General features: G+C 36.8%; 1 protein-coding gene across 4 annotated transcripts in view; it reads left to right on the forward strand.

Moving 5' to 3' along the window:
* The first annotated feature begins 2,412 nt into the window (after nucleotides 1-2,412).
* TANK (TRAF family member associated NFKB activator) overlaps nucleotides 2,413-19,144 on the forward strand; it is a 96,153-nt gene continuing 79,421 nt past the window's right edge. For 2 of the 4 annotated variants that reach the window (XM_032286526.1, XM_032286524.1), the window contains exon 1: nucleotides 2,422-2,568. The gene's annotated coding sequence lies outside the window, so the exon portion shown is untranslated. Of the gene's footprint in view, nucleotides 2,569-19,144 lie in introns of all 4 variants that reach the window. The other 2 variants (XM_032286528.1, XM_032286522.1) reach the window with 2 other exon arrangements.

Consider the following 19,144-nt stretch of genomic DNA (forward strand, 5'->3'; position numbering starts at 1 on the left):
AGGTTGGGATGGTAGTGAAAAACGAGTATCCCTGCATGTCTCAACTCTCCTTAGCATCAGCCCTGCTGTGGCCATGGGCCAATAAAATCCTGAAGCATTAGCCTGCCAGCAGGTAGAGCCTAGAAAACACTGCTGTTTCCACAAATACCGTGCCTAGGGCATGAATTCATCCAGTAGGTGTCCATGTGATCATCTGAACCAAGTTTCTTAATCAAACACCCACCCCAGGCAGCCTGGCTACCTAACTAGCTTCTTGGCCAGAGTTGGAAGCACCTGGGTCTCCCTCTAAAGGAGGGAACCTATTTCTGAATCCTAGTTAGCAATTAAGAGACCTGGCTTTCTTGCTTTCCACTTTCTTTAGAAAAGACTTTCCAGGATTCTTCTTTGCGAGGCCTTTTGACCAGACCTGCACTGAGAACCCTGCCGCCCCATGGCAGTGATGCCTGCATACTTCGACTAGTTATTCCCCTCAGCCATTCTTCTCTGCCTGAATAGGAACCTGACTTTTGCCTCCCATCCTCTAACCTGGGCTTCGAGCTGCTCATCCCACTCCCGTCCTGGTCATTATACTCTAAGCCTTGCCAGTCCTGGCTTGGTATCAGTTTGCTTCCTCCTTTGAAGGAAACTCTGCATTTCTGTCTGCACTGGTCACGTGGTTTATGACTCTGAGAGAAAGAAAAAGGCAAGGAGTGGGGAAACAGGGAAAAGGAACTACTAGAGACAACAAAAAACTTTCATCTGCCTCACATTTTGCCTAGTCTAGAACTGGTCAGTGGCATAGGTTTTAAATTTCATGTACTCAGAATTTCTTCAAATAGCTTCTCTAACTGTAGCTTCTCTGTCTTGGCCCTTCTCTTGTCTAGGACCCTCTCTCAAACAATGTCCCACCAGATTAAGGCCACCACGCCCAGGAGTAGCCAGTTCTGCAGGAGGCTGGGTGTCAGCCAAGCTCAAATGCCAAAGTAAACAGAGGAGGGAGGGAGCACAGGATGAAGAGACCAAAGAAAGGGGTATTTCCCAGTATAGACCAGAGGACTGCTTTATTTAAAAGCTGTGTTTTTAAAACCCTGCTGGTTCAAAACTGTAAATTCTTGAGAAGATTTCCTTTCACTAGTGGCATCTCACTTTTTTGTTTTGCTATATTTATAGCACTGGATAGGTCGGTTTTATTTTTCCATTGCACATAAGAGCATTTACTATTTAATATTTCATCAGTAAGACAGTTATAAAACCTATAGTTCTGAAAGAATTATGTTTCATTGTATGTTAGATGAGTAAGTAGAAGGTTTTTAATTATATAAACAATTTAGCATTTTAGCTACTTTTGAAATTATTTCTTTTGTAGAATAATATCATCATAAGTAGCAATATCTCAGATTTATTTAACATACAATTTAAGAGAGGGCAGTGCTTCAAAATGGAAAAGAAACTAGACTAAGAATCAGAAGTTCTAAATTCTAGACGTTTTACTAACTGTCAAACTTTAGGTAAGGCCTCAGACTTCTCATCTGTAAAATGCAGGAGCTGAAAAAGGAGGCTGCTTAATTGAGACAGGTTTTTTTTCCAGCTCAATAACTTTATATGCCAAGAGTGTAGTGCAGTAAAAAAAGAAATCCACTTGGATTCAAAAGACTCAGATTTTAATCTGAGCACTGCTTCTCACTTTACTTGTGACATTGATCATTTACCTCCTGTTTCCCTCATCTGTAATAAAAAGGAAATATAACAGATGTTGTCTAAGGACATTTCCAGCTCTAAAATTTTATATCAAAGAAAAATGTGGTGCACACGCTGTCTTCCGTTTGCATGTAAAATGTGATGTTTTTCTCCAAGTAGCCTAAGAGAAATACATGTATTTGTAAAGCATTTCCCGAATTTGCTAGAACACACATTTATCCCATGAACAGTGAACCTTAGTTCTCAATGCAGAAAAGCTGTCTTCATAGCCTTCTTTGCTTCACCTCTCTTCTGAGTGCCTAAGCTCAGGCTCTGCAAATGAGCTTAAACCTTATTACTACTAAGCTTCTTCCAAGTGACTTTTGTAGACCAAGAAGCAAAGACAGCTATAGTAAATTTGGTTTTTAACCTGCTGTTTATAAATATGTTTCTTAGGTCAAAAAGTGACTTGTTAAAGGCTAAAAAGCCACTTATCAAATAAACTGAACTTTTAAATTTTCTTACATAAAATGCTTAATCCAAAAATATTTTTGTGTTTACAATTCCCGAGGTTGTATTTTTTTGTTGTTAAAATACCTTAACTATTCACATAAAGTATCCTTGCTTCAAAAGGAAGTCAGAGCTACAGTCATGAGTGGTTTACAGAATATTTTCTGATAGTCTTTGCTTCATTTCAATATTGTGCCATGATTGGCTGTTGCTAGCTACAAATAAGGAAGTCTTCAAGTTGGGGGATTTCTCAGTGGAAGTTCCCACTTCAACATAAGGGAGAGCTCTGGACAGTTTGAGCAGCATTGATAGAGCCTGTGGAAAATATTTTTGGACTGTATAACTGCCTATATCTTTACAAAGGAATAGTCTACAAAGGAAGACTTGTAACCGGGAGAAGAGGTAATCAAATTTCAATAGTTCCTACTAATTCTCAATCTAGCAAGGTGGCCTGGATGTATTAAACTAAATTGTTGCAGATTTGTTACCCTCTTACTTTTACTATGTAATTTATGACATGATTCAATAATGCCTTTGTAAGATGTCACGGTTAGAAATTTGGCCTTTAAAAAATGGCCAGAGATGGTGGCTCATACCTGTAACGTAGCACTTTGGGAGGCTAAGGTGGGAGGATCACTTGAGCCCAGGAGTTTGAGACTAGCCTGGGCAACGTAGTGAGACCCTACCTCTTTTTTTAAAAATAAATAAACAAATAAAAAGGGTCCCTAGCCAAGACCAAGGAAAATTTAAATTTTTTAAATTTTCTTTCTAACTTTTAAGACAGAATTTATGTCTCTACCTGAATGATTTTTTTAAGTTTATATCTGGAATAAAAGCCTTCTCCAACAAATGATTTTTATAACATAATGTAAGACTGAAAGGTATTTGGCTTTAGTTGTTTATAACTTACTAGGCTGAAAAGTAAATTAAAGTAAAAGTGTATTCATAGTTTTTTGGTTATATTTTTAAAAATCAGTTCTGGCCAGATCCAGTGTGTCTATTCAAACATTAACTCAAGGCTGGGCACAGTGGCTCACTCCCGTAATCCCAGCACTTGGGAAGCTGGGGCCAGCAGATCACCTGAGGTCAGGAGTTGGAGAACAGCCTGGCCAACATAGTGAAACCCCATCTCTACTAAAATACAAAAATTAGCCAAGCATGGTGGCGCATGCCTGTAATCCCAGCTACTCAAGAGGCTGAGGCAGGAGAATCACTTGAACCCAGGAGGCGGAGGTTGCAGTAAGTCGAGATGGCGCCATTGCCTGGGCAACAAGAGCAAAACTCTGTCTCAAAAAAAAAAAAAAAAAGATTAACTCAAGTTTAGTATTTTTCTTCTCTCATATAAAGCCCATGGTAGTGAATATTTTATTACACTAAAGTATTAATCTTATAGACAGTGCATCTCCTTGGACCATTTAAACTTACACAGTTATAGTAATCTAGTCTTATTCTATTACTAATTAGCTCTTATAGTTTCACAACCAAAAATGAATATTAAATATCACATATTTAAATTATTTTCTTAAGAATAATCATAGGAAAAATGACAGCTCAAAAAGATTAAAAGTCAAGAATTTTTATCACTATTGTTATACTATTATAATAGCTGTCATTTGTTGAATGCCTGCTGGAGGAAAAGAGCCATAGGATCTTCAAGCTTTTAAGTGGCAGAACCAGGGCTTAAATATAAATTCATATTACCTCTTTATCCATGGCTTTCTGTTACTACTGGCCTGCCTTCTTATAATATTAAAATAATATTTGGGAGATGTCATATCCCAAAAGATGGCGATTCTTATGATAGAAAAAGGAAGATGACTTGGCCATGTTCACGCAGCAACCAAGTCATTTTTAGAAGCTTAGGTCTTTCTTCTCACCCACTCCCACCTCTTCACTCCCTCCAGGGTACACTTCCACACACACACAAGTAAGCACACTAGTGTGCCTCCAAGCATCAGCCTCAGAGCCAGAAGAAGACGTCGGGTTGCATACCCAATCCAACCTGCCTGATGTTCCTGCCTAGCAGCCAACTGGGGCCCTAGAGCAATGTCTATAGTTATTTCTTTTAAACACTCTGACCATGACAGAGATAACTAAGCAGGTGATTCAAAATAAATAAAGCTCCTCTGAAAAAGTTCCGATTAGAATTTCATGAATCTTATACACGAATTTGAGGAAAGTGATCATCCTTAGAGCATAGAAACTTCCTGTCTGAATATTTTATTAATGTTTTTAATACATTAAGGTCTCAATAAACATAAAATTTCTTTATTTATCTTTAAATGTATTCCAATATATTTTGTTTGTCTTCTTGTGTATGTAGTAAAGGTACTTGATAGGGATATTCGTTCCACTATATTTTCTAACTAATTATTGCTGGCTTCTTAATTTCACAATTTTACCTTCCATCTAACCATTTTATTTCCCTCATTTGTTCTAAATTATTTTAGGAATTCACATGTGATGCCTAGACAGAAAAAAATATAATTATGTATTGTCCTTTTTTATCCTCTCCACATTGACCAGAGTTTCTGGAACAGTGTTTAATGACAGAGAAGAGAGCAGTCAACCTTGTCTTGTTTCTGATCTCAGTGGGAATTTCCCTAGTGGTTAACATTAAGAATGAGGTTGGCTGTTGGTTTGAGATAAGTACATTTATCATAAAAACCAAACAATTGCCAAGTACTTTGTTTACTAGAGGCTTACTTAAGAAAAAAAATAGAGACTTCATGTTAAACTATGCTCTATGTCATTTTGGTATCGTTAGAAACAACAGTATGGTTTTTCTACTTCAAACTGTATAGTGCTCTGTTGTTACACAAGGCAGTCATTGCATTTTTTAAAACTCCATGTCATCAAAAATCATGTTATAAAAATGATTGCTTTGGTAATGAAGGTAGGTTTATAGTTATAAACTATGTTTTGTTGTTGCTCTGATTAAAAGAATAAATTGGTAGTTCAAAAGAAGCCAACCAAACCTACACATTTCCTCTTTTTCTTTTCAATCCACATGCTTAGACACCTCTTCTCTATTATTTTGGCTTCACAATTCTGTTCACAACTCAAACTAACAGAAAAAGAATGAAAACAGTGTGACATAAGCCAAGGAACCCTATCCAGGCAGAGCAACCAGATAAACAAGCAGCTGTTCCTATGCTTTGTGCAAAAACCCTTCTTCCTATGATGACAGTGCTAGCTGCAGACTGCAATTCAGTTACAACTGTGGTAAGCAAAATGTGTGTCCAAATCGATTAATCTTATATCCAAGTTATATTAAGAAAATGTATGCTAAAGAGAAATGTTTGAAATTTACTGAGAATTTCTAATAGTCATATTCACAATTAGAAATTTAGTCTATATTTTTATTTTTGTACTCATAAGTCTAAAAATTAGTCTGCATTTTTATTTTCTAGAACCTATCACTGGTAGGTTTCGGTATCAAAGTGAGACTAGCTTAATAAAGCAAAATGATAAAAATACCAAATGTTCCAGGTTCTAAAACAAATTCAATAGGAGTTAGCTGTTCCTTGAAACAATTAAATAACAAATCCATAATACTGCTGGGCCTTGGCATCCCCTTTGAAAATAATTCTTTAAATGTTTTTACAATGTCTTCTATTGTTATTGATCTACTTGGAGTTTATGCTATTTTTTTTTCATGCAGCATGGTTTATTTGTTTTTGCTTAGAAATGGTGCTTTTAAAAAATTTTTCAATTATATTGGCACACATGGTTTTCTCTTGAACTTTTTAAACCATCTCCAAAACTATGTGGGTAAATCTTTTTCATGACTCATTTTGTCCATTTATGTTTTCTCTCTCTTTTTTTTTTTTCTGATTGGACATGTCACAGAACCAACCTCTTGAATCTATTTCTTCTATAGTTAGCTCTTCGTAAAACTGTTTTTGCTTCATCTTTATTAATATTTTCTCAATGTCTCTTTTAGGCTATTTTACTTTTCTAAGTTTGTGAGTTGAATTCTTAGGTCGTTTATTCTTTTTCTTCTTTCGTAATGAAAATATTTAAGGCTAGGAGTTTTTTAGTACTATTTTAACATGTTACAACTTCTGATATACTGCTTTCACATTTTCACTGTTTTACGGTTTTTAATTGAAGTTTTATTTTCCCTTTGATCTGAGTTATTTAGGACAGTAATTTTTTTTTTAATGAATAGTCTATCTTTTTTAAAACCATTTTAGATTTAGAGAAAAATCAAGTGAACACTACAGAGAGTTCACGTATACCACCCTGCCTTCCCCCACCACTCACACTATTCCCTATTATTAACAACTTGCATTAATATGGTACAATTGTTTCAATTTATGAACCAATATGGGTACATTATTATTAACTTGTGTCCACAGTTTATTTAGATTTTCTTATTTTTTCCCTTTTTAAAAACTGAGGTGAAATTCACATAACACAAACCTAATCATTTTAAAATGAACAATTCAGTGTCATTTAGCACACTGACAATGTTGTATAACCACCACCTCTAACTAGTTTCCAAAATTTTTACCACCCCAAAAGGAAACAGTGTACTATGAAGCAGTTGTTCTGCATTTCTCACTCCCCTCAACCCCTGGCAACCACAAATCTGCATTCTGTCTCTGCATACATCTATTCTGAATATTTCATTTAAGTGAAACCATACAGTGTGACTTTATTTTCTTTATTATTTTACTTTAAGTTCCAGGATACAAGAGCAGAGTATATAGGTTTGTTACATGTGTATACGTGTGCCATGGTGGTTTGCCGCACTTACCAACCTATCATCTAGGATTTAAGCTTGCATGCATTAGCTATTTATCCCTCCCTCCCCTCACCCCTCAACCCCTGACGGACCCCAGTGTGTGTTGTTTCCCTCTCTGTGTCCATGTGTTCTCATTGTTCAACTCCCACTTGTGAGTAAGAACCTGTGGTATTTGGTTTCCTGTTCCTGTGTTAGTTTGCTGAGGATGATGGTTTCCAGCTTCATCTATGTCCCTGCAAAGGTCATGATCTCATTCCTTTTTATGGCTGCATAGTATTCCAGGTGTATATGTACCACATTTTCATTATCCAGTCTATCATTGATGGGTATTTGGGTTGGTTCCATGTCTTTGCTATTGTAAATAGTGCTGCACTAAACATATCTGTGCATGTGTCTTTATAGCAGAATGATTTATATTCCTTTGGGTATATACCCATTAACAGGATTGCTGGGTCAAATGGTATTTCTGGTTCCAGATCCTTCAGGAATCACCACACTGTCTTCCACAACAGTTGAACGAATTTTCATTCCACTAACAGTGTAAAAGCATTCAGATTTCTCCACAGCCTCATCAGCATCTATTGTTTCTTGTTAAAAATCACCTTTCTGACTGGCATGAGATGGTATCTCATTGTGGTTTTGATTTGCATTTCTCTAATGATCGGCGATGTTGAGCTTTTTTTCATATGTTTGTTGACCACATAAATGTCTTCTTTTGAGAAGTGTCTATTTGTATCCTTTGCCCACTCTTTGATGGGGTTATTTTTTGTTTGTTTGGTTTTTTAATCTGTTTAAGTTCCTAGTAGATGCTGGACATTAGACCTTTGCCAGACAGGTAGATTGCAAAAATGTTCTCCCATTCTGTAGGTTGCCTGCTCACTCTGATGATAGTTTCTTTTGTGCAGAAACTCTTTAGTTTAATTAGATCCCAATTTGTCAATTTTGGCTTTTGTTGCAATTGCTTTTGGCATTTTTGTCATGAAGCCTTTGCCCATGCCTATGTCCTGAATGGTCTTGCCTAGGTTTTATTCTAGAGTTTTTATGGTGTTGGATTTACATTTAAGTCTTTAATCCAACTTGAGTTAATTTTTGCGTAAGGTATAAGGAAGAGATCCAGTTTCAGTTTTCTGCACATGGCTTGCCAGTTTTCCCAGCACCATTTATTAAACAGGGAATCCTTTCCCCATTGCTTGTTTCTGTCTGCTTTGTCAAAGATCAGATGGTTGTAGATGTGTGGTGTTATTTCTGAAGTCTCTATTATGCTCCATTGGAATATATGTCTGCTTTGGTACCAGTACCAACCTGTTTTGGTGACTGTAGCCTTATAGTAGTATATTTTGAAGTCAGGTAGTGTGATGCCTGCAGCTTTGTTCTTTTTGCTTAGAATTGTTTTGGCTATATGGGCTCTTTTTGGGTTTCTATATGAAATATAAAGTAGTTTTTTTCTAATTCTGTAGAAAAAAAGGTCAATGGTAGTTTGATGGGAATAACATTAATCTATAAATTACTTTAGGCAGTAGGGCCATTTTCACCATGTTGATTCTTCTTATCCATGATCACCGAATATTTTCCCATTTGTTTGTATCCTCTCTTATTTCCTTGAGCAATTGTTTGTAGTTCTCCTTAAAGAGGTCCTTCACATCCCTTGTTAGCTGTATTCCTAGGTATTTTGTTCTCTTTGTAGCAATTGTGAATAAGACTTCATTCATGATTTGGCTCTCAGACTGTCTATTGTTGGTGTATAAGAATGCTTGTGATTTTTGCACATTGATATTGTATCTTGAGACTTTGCTGAAGTTGCTTATTAGCTTCAAGAGTTTTGGGAATAAGATTATGGGGTTTTCTAAATATAGACTCATATTGTCTACAAACCGAGATAATTTGACTTCTTCTCTTCCTATTCGAATACTCTTTTTTTCTTTCTCTTGTCTGATTGCCCTGGCCAGAACTTCCAATACTATATGTTGAATAGGAGTGGTGAGAGAGGGCATCCTTGTCTTGTGATGGTTTTCAAAGGAAATTCCTACAGTTGTTGTCCATTCAGTATGATATTGGCTGTCGGTTTGTCATAAATAGTTATTATTATTTTGAGATATGTTCCATCAACACCTAGTTTATTGAGAGTTTTTAACATGAAGGAATGTTGAATTTTATTGAAGGCCTTTCTGCATCTATTTATATAATCATGTGGTTTTTGTCATTGGTTCTGTTTATGTGATGGATTACACTGATTGATTTGTGTATGTTGAACCAGTCTTGCATCCCAGGGATGAAGTCGACTTGATCGTGGTAAATAAGCTTTTTGATGTGCTGCTGGATTCAGTTTGCCGGTATTTTATTGAAGCTTTTTGCATCAATGTTCATCAGGAATATTGGCCTGAAGTTTCTTTTTTTGTTGGGTCTCTGCCAGGTTTTGGTATCAGGATGATACTGGCCTCATAAAATGAGTTAGGGAGGAGTTCCTCCTTCTCAATTGTTTGACTAGTTTCAGAAGGAATGGTACCAGCTCTTCTTTGTACCTCTGGTAGAATTCAGCCATGAATCCAACTGGTCCTGTACTTTTTCTGGTTGGTAGGCTATTAATTACTTCCTCAATTTCAGAACTTGTTATTAGCCTATTCAAGGATTCAACTGCTTTCTGGTTTAGTCTTGGGAAGGCGTATGTATCCAGGAATTTATCCATTTCTTCTAGATTTTCTAGTTTATTTGCATAGAGGTGTTTACAGTATTCAGTGACAGTAGTCTGTATTTCTGTGAGGTCAGAGGTGATATTCCCTTTATCATTTTTTTATTGGGTCTATTTGATTCTTCTCTCGTTTCTTTTGTCTTTTTTTTTTTTTTTTTTTTTTTTTGAGACAGAATCTCACTCTGTCACCAGAGGCTGGAGTGCAGTGGTGCAATGTCAGTTCACTGCAACCTCCGCAGCCCGGGTTCAAGCAATTCTCCTGCCTCAGCCTCCTGAGTAGCTGGGACTACAGGTATGTGCCACCACAAGCAGCTAATTTTTGTTTTTTGTATTTTTTTTTTTTTTTTTTTTTTTTTTAGTAGAGACAGTGTTTCACCATGTTGGCCAGGATGATCTCAATCTCTTGACCTCGTGAGATGAGCCACTGCACCCGGTCTCATTTCTTTTTTATTAGTCTAGCTATCCCTCTATTTTATTAGTCTAGCTATCCATCTATTTTGTTAATTTTTTCAAAAAAAAAAACAGCTCCTGGATTCATTGAGTTTTCAAAAGATTTTTTTTTTTTTTGGTCTCTATCTCCTTCAGTTCTGCTCTGAATTTAGTTATTTCTTGTCTTCTGCTAGGTTTTGAATTTGTTTGCTCTTGCCTCTCTAGCTCTTTTAATTGTGATGTTAGGGTGTCGGTTTGAGATCTTTCTAGCTTTCTAATGTGGGCATTTAGTTCTATAAATTTCCTTCTTAACACTGCTTTCGTTGTGCTCCAGAGATTTTATGTTGTCTCTTTGTTCTCATTGGTTTCAAAGAACTTCATGATTTCTGCTTTAATTTCATTATTTACACAGGAGTCATTCCGGAGCAGGTTGTTCAATTTCCATGTAGTTGTGAGGTTTTGAGTTAGTTTCTTAATCCTGAGGTCTAATTTGATTGCACAATGGCTATAATTTCAGTTTGTTATCATTTCAGTTCCTTCACATTTGCTGAGGAGTGTTTTACTTCCAATTAGGTGGTCAGTTTTAGAATAAGAGCCATGTGGTACTAAGAAGAAGAATGTACATTCTGTTGATTTGAGGTGGAGAGTTCTGTATATGTCTATTAGATCCACTTGATCCAGAGCTGAACTCAAGTCTTGAATATCTTTGTTAATTTTCTGCCTCATTGATCTGTCTAATGTTGACAGTAGAATGTTAAAGTCTCCCACTATTATTGTGTGGGAGTCTAAGTCTTTGTAGGTCTCTAAGAACTTGTTTTATGAATCTGGGTGTTGTTGTATTGAGTGCACATATATTGAAGATAGTTCTTCTTATTGCATTGATCCCTTTACCATTATGTAATGCTCTTCTTTGTCTTTTTTGATCTTTGTTGGTTTAAAGTCTCTTTTGTCAGTGACTAGGACTGCAACCCCTGCTTCTTTTTTATTTCTTTCCATTTGTTTGGTAAATTTTCTTCCATCCCTTTATTTTGAGCCTATGTTTGTCTTTGCACGTCAGATTGGTCTCCTGAATTCAACACACCAATGGGTCTTGACTCTTTATCCAATTTGCCAGTCTGTGTCTTTTAATTGGGACATTTAGCCTATTTACATTTAAAGTTAATATTGTTATATGTGAATTTAATCCTGTCATCTTGATGCTATCTGGTTATTTTGCACACTAGTTGATGCAGTTTTTTCATAGTGTTATTGGTCTTGTTGATGTTTATATTTTGCGTGTTTTTGCAGTGGCTGGTACCAGCTTTTCCTTTTCATGGTTAGTGCTTCCTTCAGGAGTTCTTGCAGGGCAGGCCAGGTAGTGATGAATTTCCTCAGCGTTTGGTTGTCTGGAAAGAATTTTATTTCTCCTTAACTTTGAAGCTTAGTTTGGCTGGACATGAAATTTTGAGTTGAAAATTCTTTTCTTTAAGAATGTTGAATATTGGCCTCCACTCTCTTCTGGCTTGCAGGGTTTCTACTGAGAGGTCTGCTGTTAGTCTGATTAGCTTCCCTTTGTAGGTGACCCGGCCTTACTCCCCAGCTGCCCTTAACATTTTTTTCTTTATTTTAACCTTGGAGAATCTGATAATTATGTGTCTTGTGGTTGATCTTCTAGTGGAGTATCTTAGTGGTGTTCTCTATGTTGGCCTGTCTTGCTAAATTGGGGAAGTTCTCCTGGATAATATCCTGAAGTGTGTTTTCCAACTTGGTTCCATTCTCTCTGTCTCTTTCAGGTACTCCAATCAATTGTAGGTTCGGTCTTTTTACATAGTCCCATATTTCTCACAGGTTTTGTTCCTTTCTTTTCATTCTTTTTTCTCTAATCATGTCTTATTTCAGCAAGATGGTCTTCATACTCTGATATCCTTTCATTTAGTCAATCCAGCTATTGGTACTTGTGTATGCTTCATGAAGTTCTTGCACTGTGTTTTTCAGCTCCATCAGGTAATTTGTGTTCCTGTCTAAACTGGTTATTCTAATTAGCAGCTCCTGAAACCTTTTATTAAGGTTCTTAGCTTCTTTGCATTGGGTTAGAACACACTCTTTTAGCTCAGTGGAGTTTATTATTACCCATCTTCTGAAGCCTACTTCTGTCAATTCATTCATCTCATCCTCCATCCAGTTCTGCCCCCTCGCTGGAAAGGCACTGTGATCATTTGGAGAAGAGGCACTCTGACTTTTTGTGTTTTCAGAGTTTTTCTGTTGGTTCTTTCTCATCTTCATGAGTCTGTCTATTTTTCATCTTTGAGGCTGCTGGGCCTTGGATGGGATATTTGTGGGGGATTTTTTGTTGATGCTGCTGTTGCTACTGTTTGTTTGTTTTTCTTTCAAAGGTCAGGTCCCTCTTTTGTAGAGCTGCTGTGGTTTTCTGGAGGTTCAGTTCAGGCCTTATTTATCTGGTGTTTGCTCCCATACCTGGAGATGTCACTCAAGGAGGCTGGAGAACAGCAAAGATGGGTGTCTACTCCTTCCTCTTGAATCTCTGACCTCCAGGGGCACCAACTAGATTCTAGTAAGAATGCTTCTATATAGGGTGTCTGATAACCCCTATTAGACTGTCTTACCAAGTTGGGTGGCATGAGGAACAAGACTCATTTAATGAAGCACTTTGTCCCTGGGTGGAGAGGGTGTGCTTTGCTGGGGGCAAACCCACTCATCTGGGTTGCCTGGATTCCTCAGAACTAGCAGGAGGAAAGACTAAGTCTGCTGGTTGATGGAGACTGCAGGCACCCCTCTCCCTAGGGGCTCAGCCCCAGGGAAATCAGAGTTCTGTCCCTGAGACCCCTGGAGTTAATGGGGTTCCTGGAGGGAGACTCCACCCAGTGAGGAGGAATGTGTCAGGGTCAGGCCTGAAGTGGATCTGGCTGCAGTCTGCCACAGCTGGTGTGTTGGGCTTTGGGAGATACCACTTGGGACAAAGCCATCCAGCCTCCCTGACTCCAGCATGGGAAAAGTGCAGCTTCGAGCTATAGAGATGGCTGCCACCCTTCCCCCACCCTGGGAGCTTAATGTGTTAGATGGCCATCAGTCCCAGTGTTGGCTGCCACCCCTCCTCCAAGGAGCTCAAACAGCTTAGACAGCAGGCAGCCCCAGCTGTGGTGCTGGTTGCCCCTCCCCATGGGAACTCAACAGGCTTAAGCAGATTCTAGCTGAGTGGCTGTTGAGAATCTGTGCAACCCCATGGTTGGGACACCCTAGGCCCCTGGTGGTATGGGCTCACAAGTGAGATCTTCTGATCCATAGGTTGCACAGTTCCGTGAATAAAGCATGGTTTCCCAGGCTGGGTGGCATACTCACTTACTGCCTCCCTTAGCTGGGGGCTAGGGGATCCCCTGAGCCATGTGGCTTTCAGGTGGGCCACCACACCATATTGCTCTTCTTTCCACTCTGTGGGTGGAGTGCTCTATATATCTGCTAGGTCTAGTTGGTTTATACCATTGTTCAAGTTATCTATTTTCTTTTGGATCTTCTGTTTTTCTATTTATTATTAGAAGTGGCATAATGTAGTCTCCAGTGACCATGGTAGTACTGTCTATTTCTCCCTTCAAGTCTGTCAATGTTTCTTTCACATATTTTGGGGCCGTGTTCTTTGATGGATATATATGTATAATTGCTGTATCTTCTTGATGAATTTTTTTGTCAATATATAATATCCTTCTTTGTCTCCTGTAACTGTTTTTTTTTTTTTTTTTTTTTACTTAGAGTCTATTTTCTTTAATATTAATATAGCCATGCCATCGCTCTTTTGGTTACTATTTGCATGAAAAATATTTTTCCACAATTTCACGTTAACCAACTGGTCTTTGCAGCTAAAGTAAGTCCTATGCAGATAACATTTTGTTTGGTCATTTGATCATGCTGTATTATCCATTCTGCCAAGCTCTGCCTCTTGAAGAGGTTAATCCATCTACATTTAGAGTAATTACTGATAAGGAGGGTCTTCTGCCATTTTGCTATTTGATTTCTGTATGTTCTATGCCATTTTTCTATTCATGTCCTCCAATACCGTCTTATTTTGTATTTAGTTTATTCTTCATGGTATGCCATTTTATTCCCTTCTCTTTTTCTTTTGTGATTTTAAAAAATATTTTCTTAGTCATTACCATGTGAATTACAATTAACAACCTATATTTATAACAACTTAATTTGAATTGATACCAACTTAGTTTCAGTAACGTATAAAAACTCTACTAATATGTAGTTTAATCACCCCTTATGTGTTATTGTTAAAAATTATATCTTTATAAGTTGTGTGGAAGATTTATAATTATTTTTAAGCATTTGTCATTTAAATCGTGTAGGAAATAAAAAGAGGAGTGACAAACCAAAATATAATTATCCTAGCTATAATATATTTACCTATGTAGTTGTCTTTATTGAAGTTCTTTATTTCTTTGTATGACCTCAAATTATCTCCTAGTAGTCAGTCTGAGAGACTCCCTTTATCATTTCTTTAGGGTAATTCTACTAACAACAAGTTCCTTCTGCTTTTGTTTATCTCAAAATGTCTTAATTTCTTGTCTATTTTTGAAAGGTAGTCTTGCCAGATATAGAATTTTTGGTTTACACTTTTTTCTAGCACTTTATATATGCCATTCTACTGTTTTCTGCCCTTCATAGTTTCAAAGCAAAATTGGCTATTAACCTTATTGATGATCCCTTGCACATAATGTGTCACTTCTTTCTTGATGCCTTCAATATTCTCTCTTTGTCCTCAATTCAAAAATTGCCTCAAAAGTTGAGAGTATCTGTACAATGAAAAAATATATGAACAAGACCTGGCCTACAGAAGGACCTCAAGAAATATTAGGTAATATAAATAATTCCTGTCATTTAGTGGGTGATTCTACATGCAGTTGATTTTTAATTTAATTAAATAGCCATAATTATCACTTAAAATGTCTTTAAAAGTTCACACTGAGGTCTAGATATTAGGCTTACTAGAAAAAGACTTTCAGTCAATTGTCTTAAATATGCCCAAAGAGCTAAAGGATAGTTTGATTATAATGTGCCTCAATGTGGATTTATTTGAGTTCATTCTACTTCAAGTTAATTAAACAACTTGAATAAGCTGGTTCAGACTTTTATCAAATTGGGAAGTTTTCAGACATTGTTTCTTGAAATATTTTTTCTGCTTCAGTTCTGTCACTTCTCCTTCAAGACTCCCACAATGCATAGTTGGTAAGCTTGGTATTAACTATCTTATCACAGTCTCTGACTCTTTCTTCTGCTTGCTGAAATCTGCTATTGAACCCCTATAATTAATTTTCCATTTGTTATTGTACCATTCAGCTCCAGAATTTCTATTTGGTTCTGTTTTATAATTTATATCACTTTTTTTATATTCTCCTTTTGTTCATAAATTATTTTCCTGATTTCTTTTAGTTCTTTGTCCATGGTTTTCTTTAGCTCTTTGGGCATATTTAAAAAAACTGATTGAAGGTCTTTTTCTAGTAAGTCCAATATATAGATCTTCTCAGTATGAACTTTTAAAGATATTTTAAGTGATAATTATGACTGTTTAAATTAAAAATCAGGCTAGGTGTGATTCCATTCACACCTGTAATCCCAGCACTTTGGGAAGCAGAGGTAGGTGGATTACTTGAGCTCAGAAGTTTAATACCAGCCTCAGAAACATGGTGAAACTCTGTATATTCAAAGAATACAAAAATTAGCCAGGCATGATAGTGCACACCTGTAGTCCCTCCCAGCTACTCAGGAGGATAAGGTGGAAGAATCACATGAGCCCAGGAAGGAAGTCAAGGCTGCAATGAGCCAAGATCATGCCACTGCTCTCCAGCCTTGGTGACAGAGCAAGACCCTGTCTAAAAAAAAAAAAAAATCAACTGCATGGCATATAGAACCACCTACTAAGTTATAGGAATTGTTTATATTACGCAGTATCTAAGGATTGACTGCAGTCCTCCCGTAGGCTAGGTTTTATTCATTTATGATTTTATTGTACAAGTACACTCAACCTTTGACAGGAGAAGAAACTGAGGCACAGGATTAGTAAAGTCATATCATTAGTTGATGGCAATACAAATATATGAACCAGCCAACTTTAACACAGAACTCTCACAATCATCAGGCTTTAGCTTCTCTCAGCTGCAGCTTGCCTTTGTGGAGGCAATGATAATCTAGGATCTGCCTAGTGAGTGTAAGTTTCTTTAACATCAGTCAATTAGACCATCCTAACCTTAAAAACATCCAAATATGTATCTTGAAATTTCAAGCATAATGCATGTCATAAAGGGAAAAAGACAGGGTGAAACAGGAGCCCATAACTGAGCCCACAGTCTTAACCTGAAAAGGAAATCAAGTATGGCCTAGCTTAGAATCATATCTTTCAGCAGAGGCCTCAACAGACCAGGTTAAATATGAGGGAAACATGTTCTAGGCTGAGGAAAGCAGCAAATACCTGAAAGGACAAAACAGGTATCATTTGAGTAATTAAAAGAGGCCCAAAATCACCAGGAAAAAGAAACAGGACCTAAGTCTGGAGAGTTAGGAAGACACCTCATTCCAGGAGTAAGAGTTTGGGTTTTATCCTAAAGGTAGGGAAAAGACATTTGATGGTTGTAGGTGGTAAAGAAACATAACAACATAGAATCTGACAAGGGAGAAAGTGAGGCTGACAATTAGGAGGCTAGCATGGTAACTATGAGTTGATGGTGGCTTGAACAAGGGGTATGAATGGAGATAGAGAGTGGCAATGGGAACATAGAGTGTAAGAGTGCAGGAAGTACTGCCGAGGATTACTCACATGATATACCTGATTGGGTGACTGAAAGTTGGGAATTAAGACTTTTAAATTTTTATTATGTAGACAGTGTTTTCATTTTTGTCTTCCTCTATTAACATAAAAATTAAACATATGTTTTTTTTGTGTTTTTTTTGAGACAGTCTCACTCTGTTGCCCAGGCTGGAATGCAGTGGTGCCATCTCAGCTCACTGCAACCTCCGCCTCCTGGGTTCAAATGATGCTTGTCCCTCAGCCTCCTGAGTAGCTGGGATTACACGTGTGTACCATGACACCTGGCTAATTTTTGTATTTTTAGTAAAGATGGGGTTTTGCCATGTTGGCCAGGCTGGTCTCAAACTCCTGGCCTCAAGTGATCCACCTGTCTCAGCCTCTCAAAGTGCTGGGATTACAGGCATGAACCACCCCGCCTGGCCAAAAACAAGTGTACACTTATAAATTCTACTTGTAGTTATTTATCTTCACATTAAAACAACTAAAATGATACATCTTCAATTATTATACTTAAAACGAGATTCTATCATTTTCTTATTTCTATATGTAGAAGATGAGAAAATGAGTAAAATAGCAGAACACATTTACTTCCTGCCACCTCCATCCTGCAGGTGTTGCTGTATATTTGTTGCTGTAATCAGGAAATTGTGACCATATTATTATTATTATTAAATTATTTCTTAGGTAATAATTTGTATCTTATGTGTCAAAAATTACATTTTCTCATTATTTTGTAATTGCAACATGTTTTTACTTGATCTATGTTTAAATTATTTCAAATTTTTTCTAATATTTATTTTATATCAGAATTTCACCTTTCTTGAGTTTTTCATTTTGACTCCTTCTTAAGGGAAGTATATCTTCAATTGTTTCAGAAAATGGGTGGGATGATTTTGAACCCTGAGGTATCTGAGAATGTCTTTGTTTTCCTTTTCTTGAACGAATGATAACTTGAGTAGACAGACGCTATAGGTCAAATCTTTGCCAGGCAACTGTAGATGTTATTCTATTCAGCTTTTGAAGTTTAATGCTGAAGACAAGTTAGGTTCTTTTTCCTTTGCAATTAATTAATTTTTTTCCACCTAGATTCTTGTAGAACTTTTTCCATACTTTAGATACCAGAAGCCTTCCCTCTCCCTCTCAAGGCTGGACTATGTCCTTTCCAATGTGTTTTCAGAGTACCATATATTACCCTAATGTAATATCATAATACCAAATTGTATAATCATTGCCTGATTCTTGTATGTATGTCACCCACTACAGACACCAAGTTCTTTTAAGGATCACTAGGACTATCTTAGTGATCCTTCTATCCCTAATTCTTAGCATATAGCAGATATTCCCAAAATATTTGCTGAGTAAATTAATGAATTGATAGAGCATTTAATATTGACATTTTTAACATGATAGGTCATTAATGTATTTCAAAATACACTGAGTCCTTTTCATTTCTAGGAAGTATTATATTGGTTCAAAGTATTACTTCAGATAGCTACTGATACATCTGTGGTTGCCGTCTCTGTTCTATTTATCCCAGTCTCTTCTTCAGGAAGAAGTTGGAGCATAATCTTTCCACCATTTCTCTTAATGGTTGTCACCTATTTGTACTTTCCATTCATAGTTTGGAAGAGTTTTTCAAGCTTTTACTCTAATCATTGATTTATTATTCTGTAATATTGATTCCATCTTTGATTATGTCCAAATTATATGTGAATGTTGCCATTGCATGTTCTGTTTACAGCTTAACTTATCCAACTTTCGTTTTATTTCACCTTGTCTTTAGTTCCCTCCTTATCTTAGTCTAATAGCTTATATTTCATCTCTTTTTGCATAGAAAATACAAAGCAGAGCCTCTCAATATACTTCTGCTTCTGGTAAATCATTTTCCAAAGTATTCACTTTCTTTGCATTTTAAAGACTCTCTTTCAGACAGCATAATCTTTTCAAAGGGATATTTTCTCTTGTATTTACTCGTTCCAAGTCTTGTGTCACTCTTACTCCATGAATGTGTGGATTTTGGTTCTTGGCTCTTCTCATTATCTCTCTGATTGCTATTAGTTGCTCAGCATAGATGTTGAGCTGGAAGACATATAGACATGCACAGTCAACATAAAACTTTTTGGCTTGAAGCTGACATTTATCAACTTTGTCACTGTGGGTGTTGGGCTGAGGTGAGACTCCTTACCTTTACTAGCTAGTTATTTTAAATAGGAGAATTCTTGGTTAATCAGAAATTATTATCTGTCTTTTTCTTGATAAAAATCATATATAAAAAACTAAACCCCAGAGAAATAAACATCTAGTTCTGTCTGCC

The sequence above is a fragment of the Sapajus apella genome, unplaced genomic scaffold (assembly GCF_009761245.1).
Source record: "Sapajus apella isolate SASKATOON/1434 unplaced genomic scaffold, GSC_monkey_1.0 scaffold18, whole genome shotgun sequence".
NCBI lineage: Eukaryota > Metazoa > Chordata > Mammalia > Primates > Cebidae > Sapajus > Sapajus apella.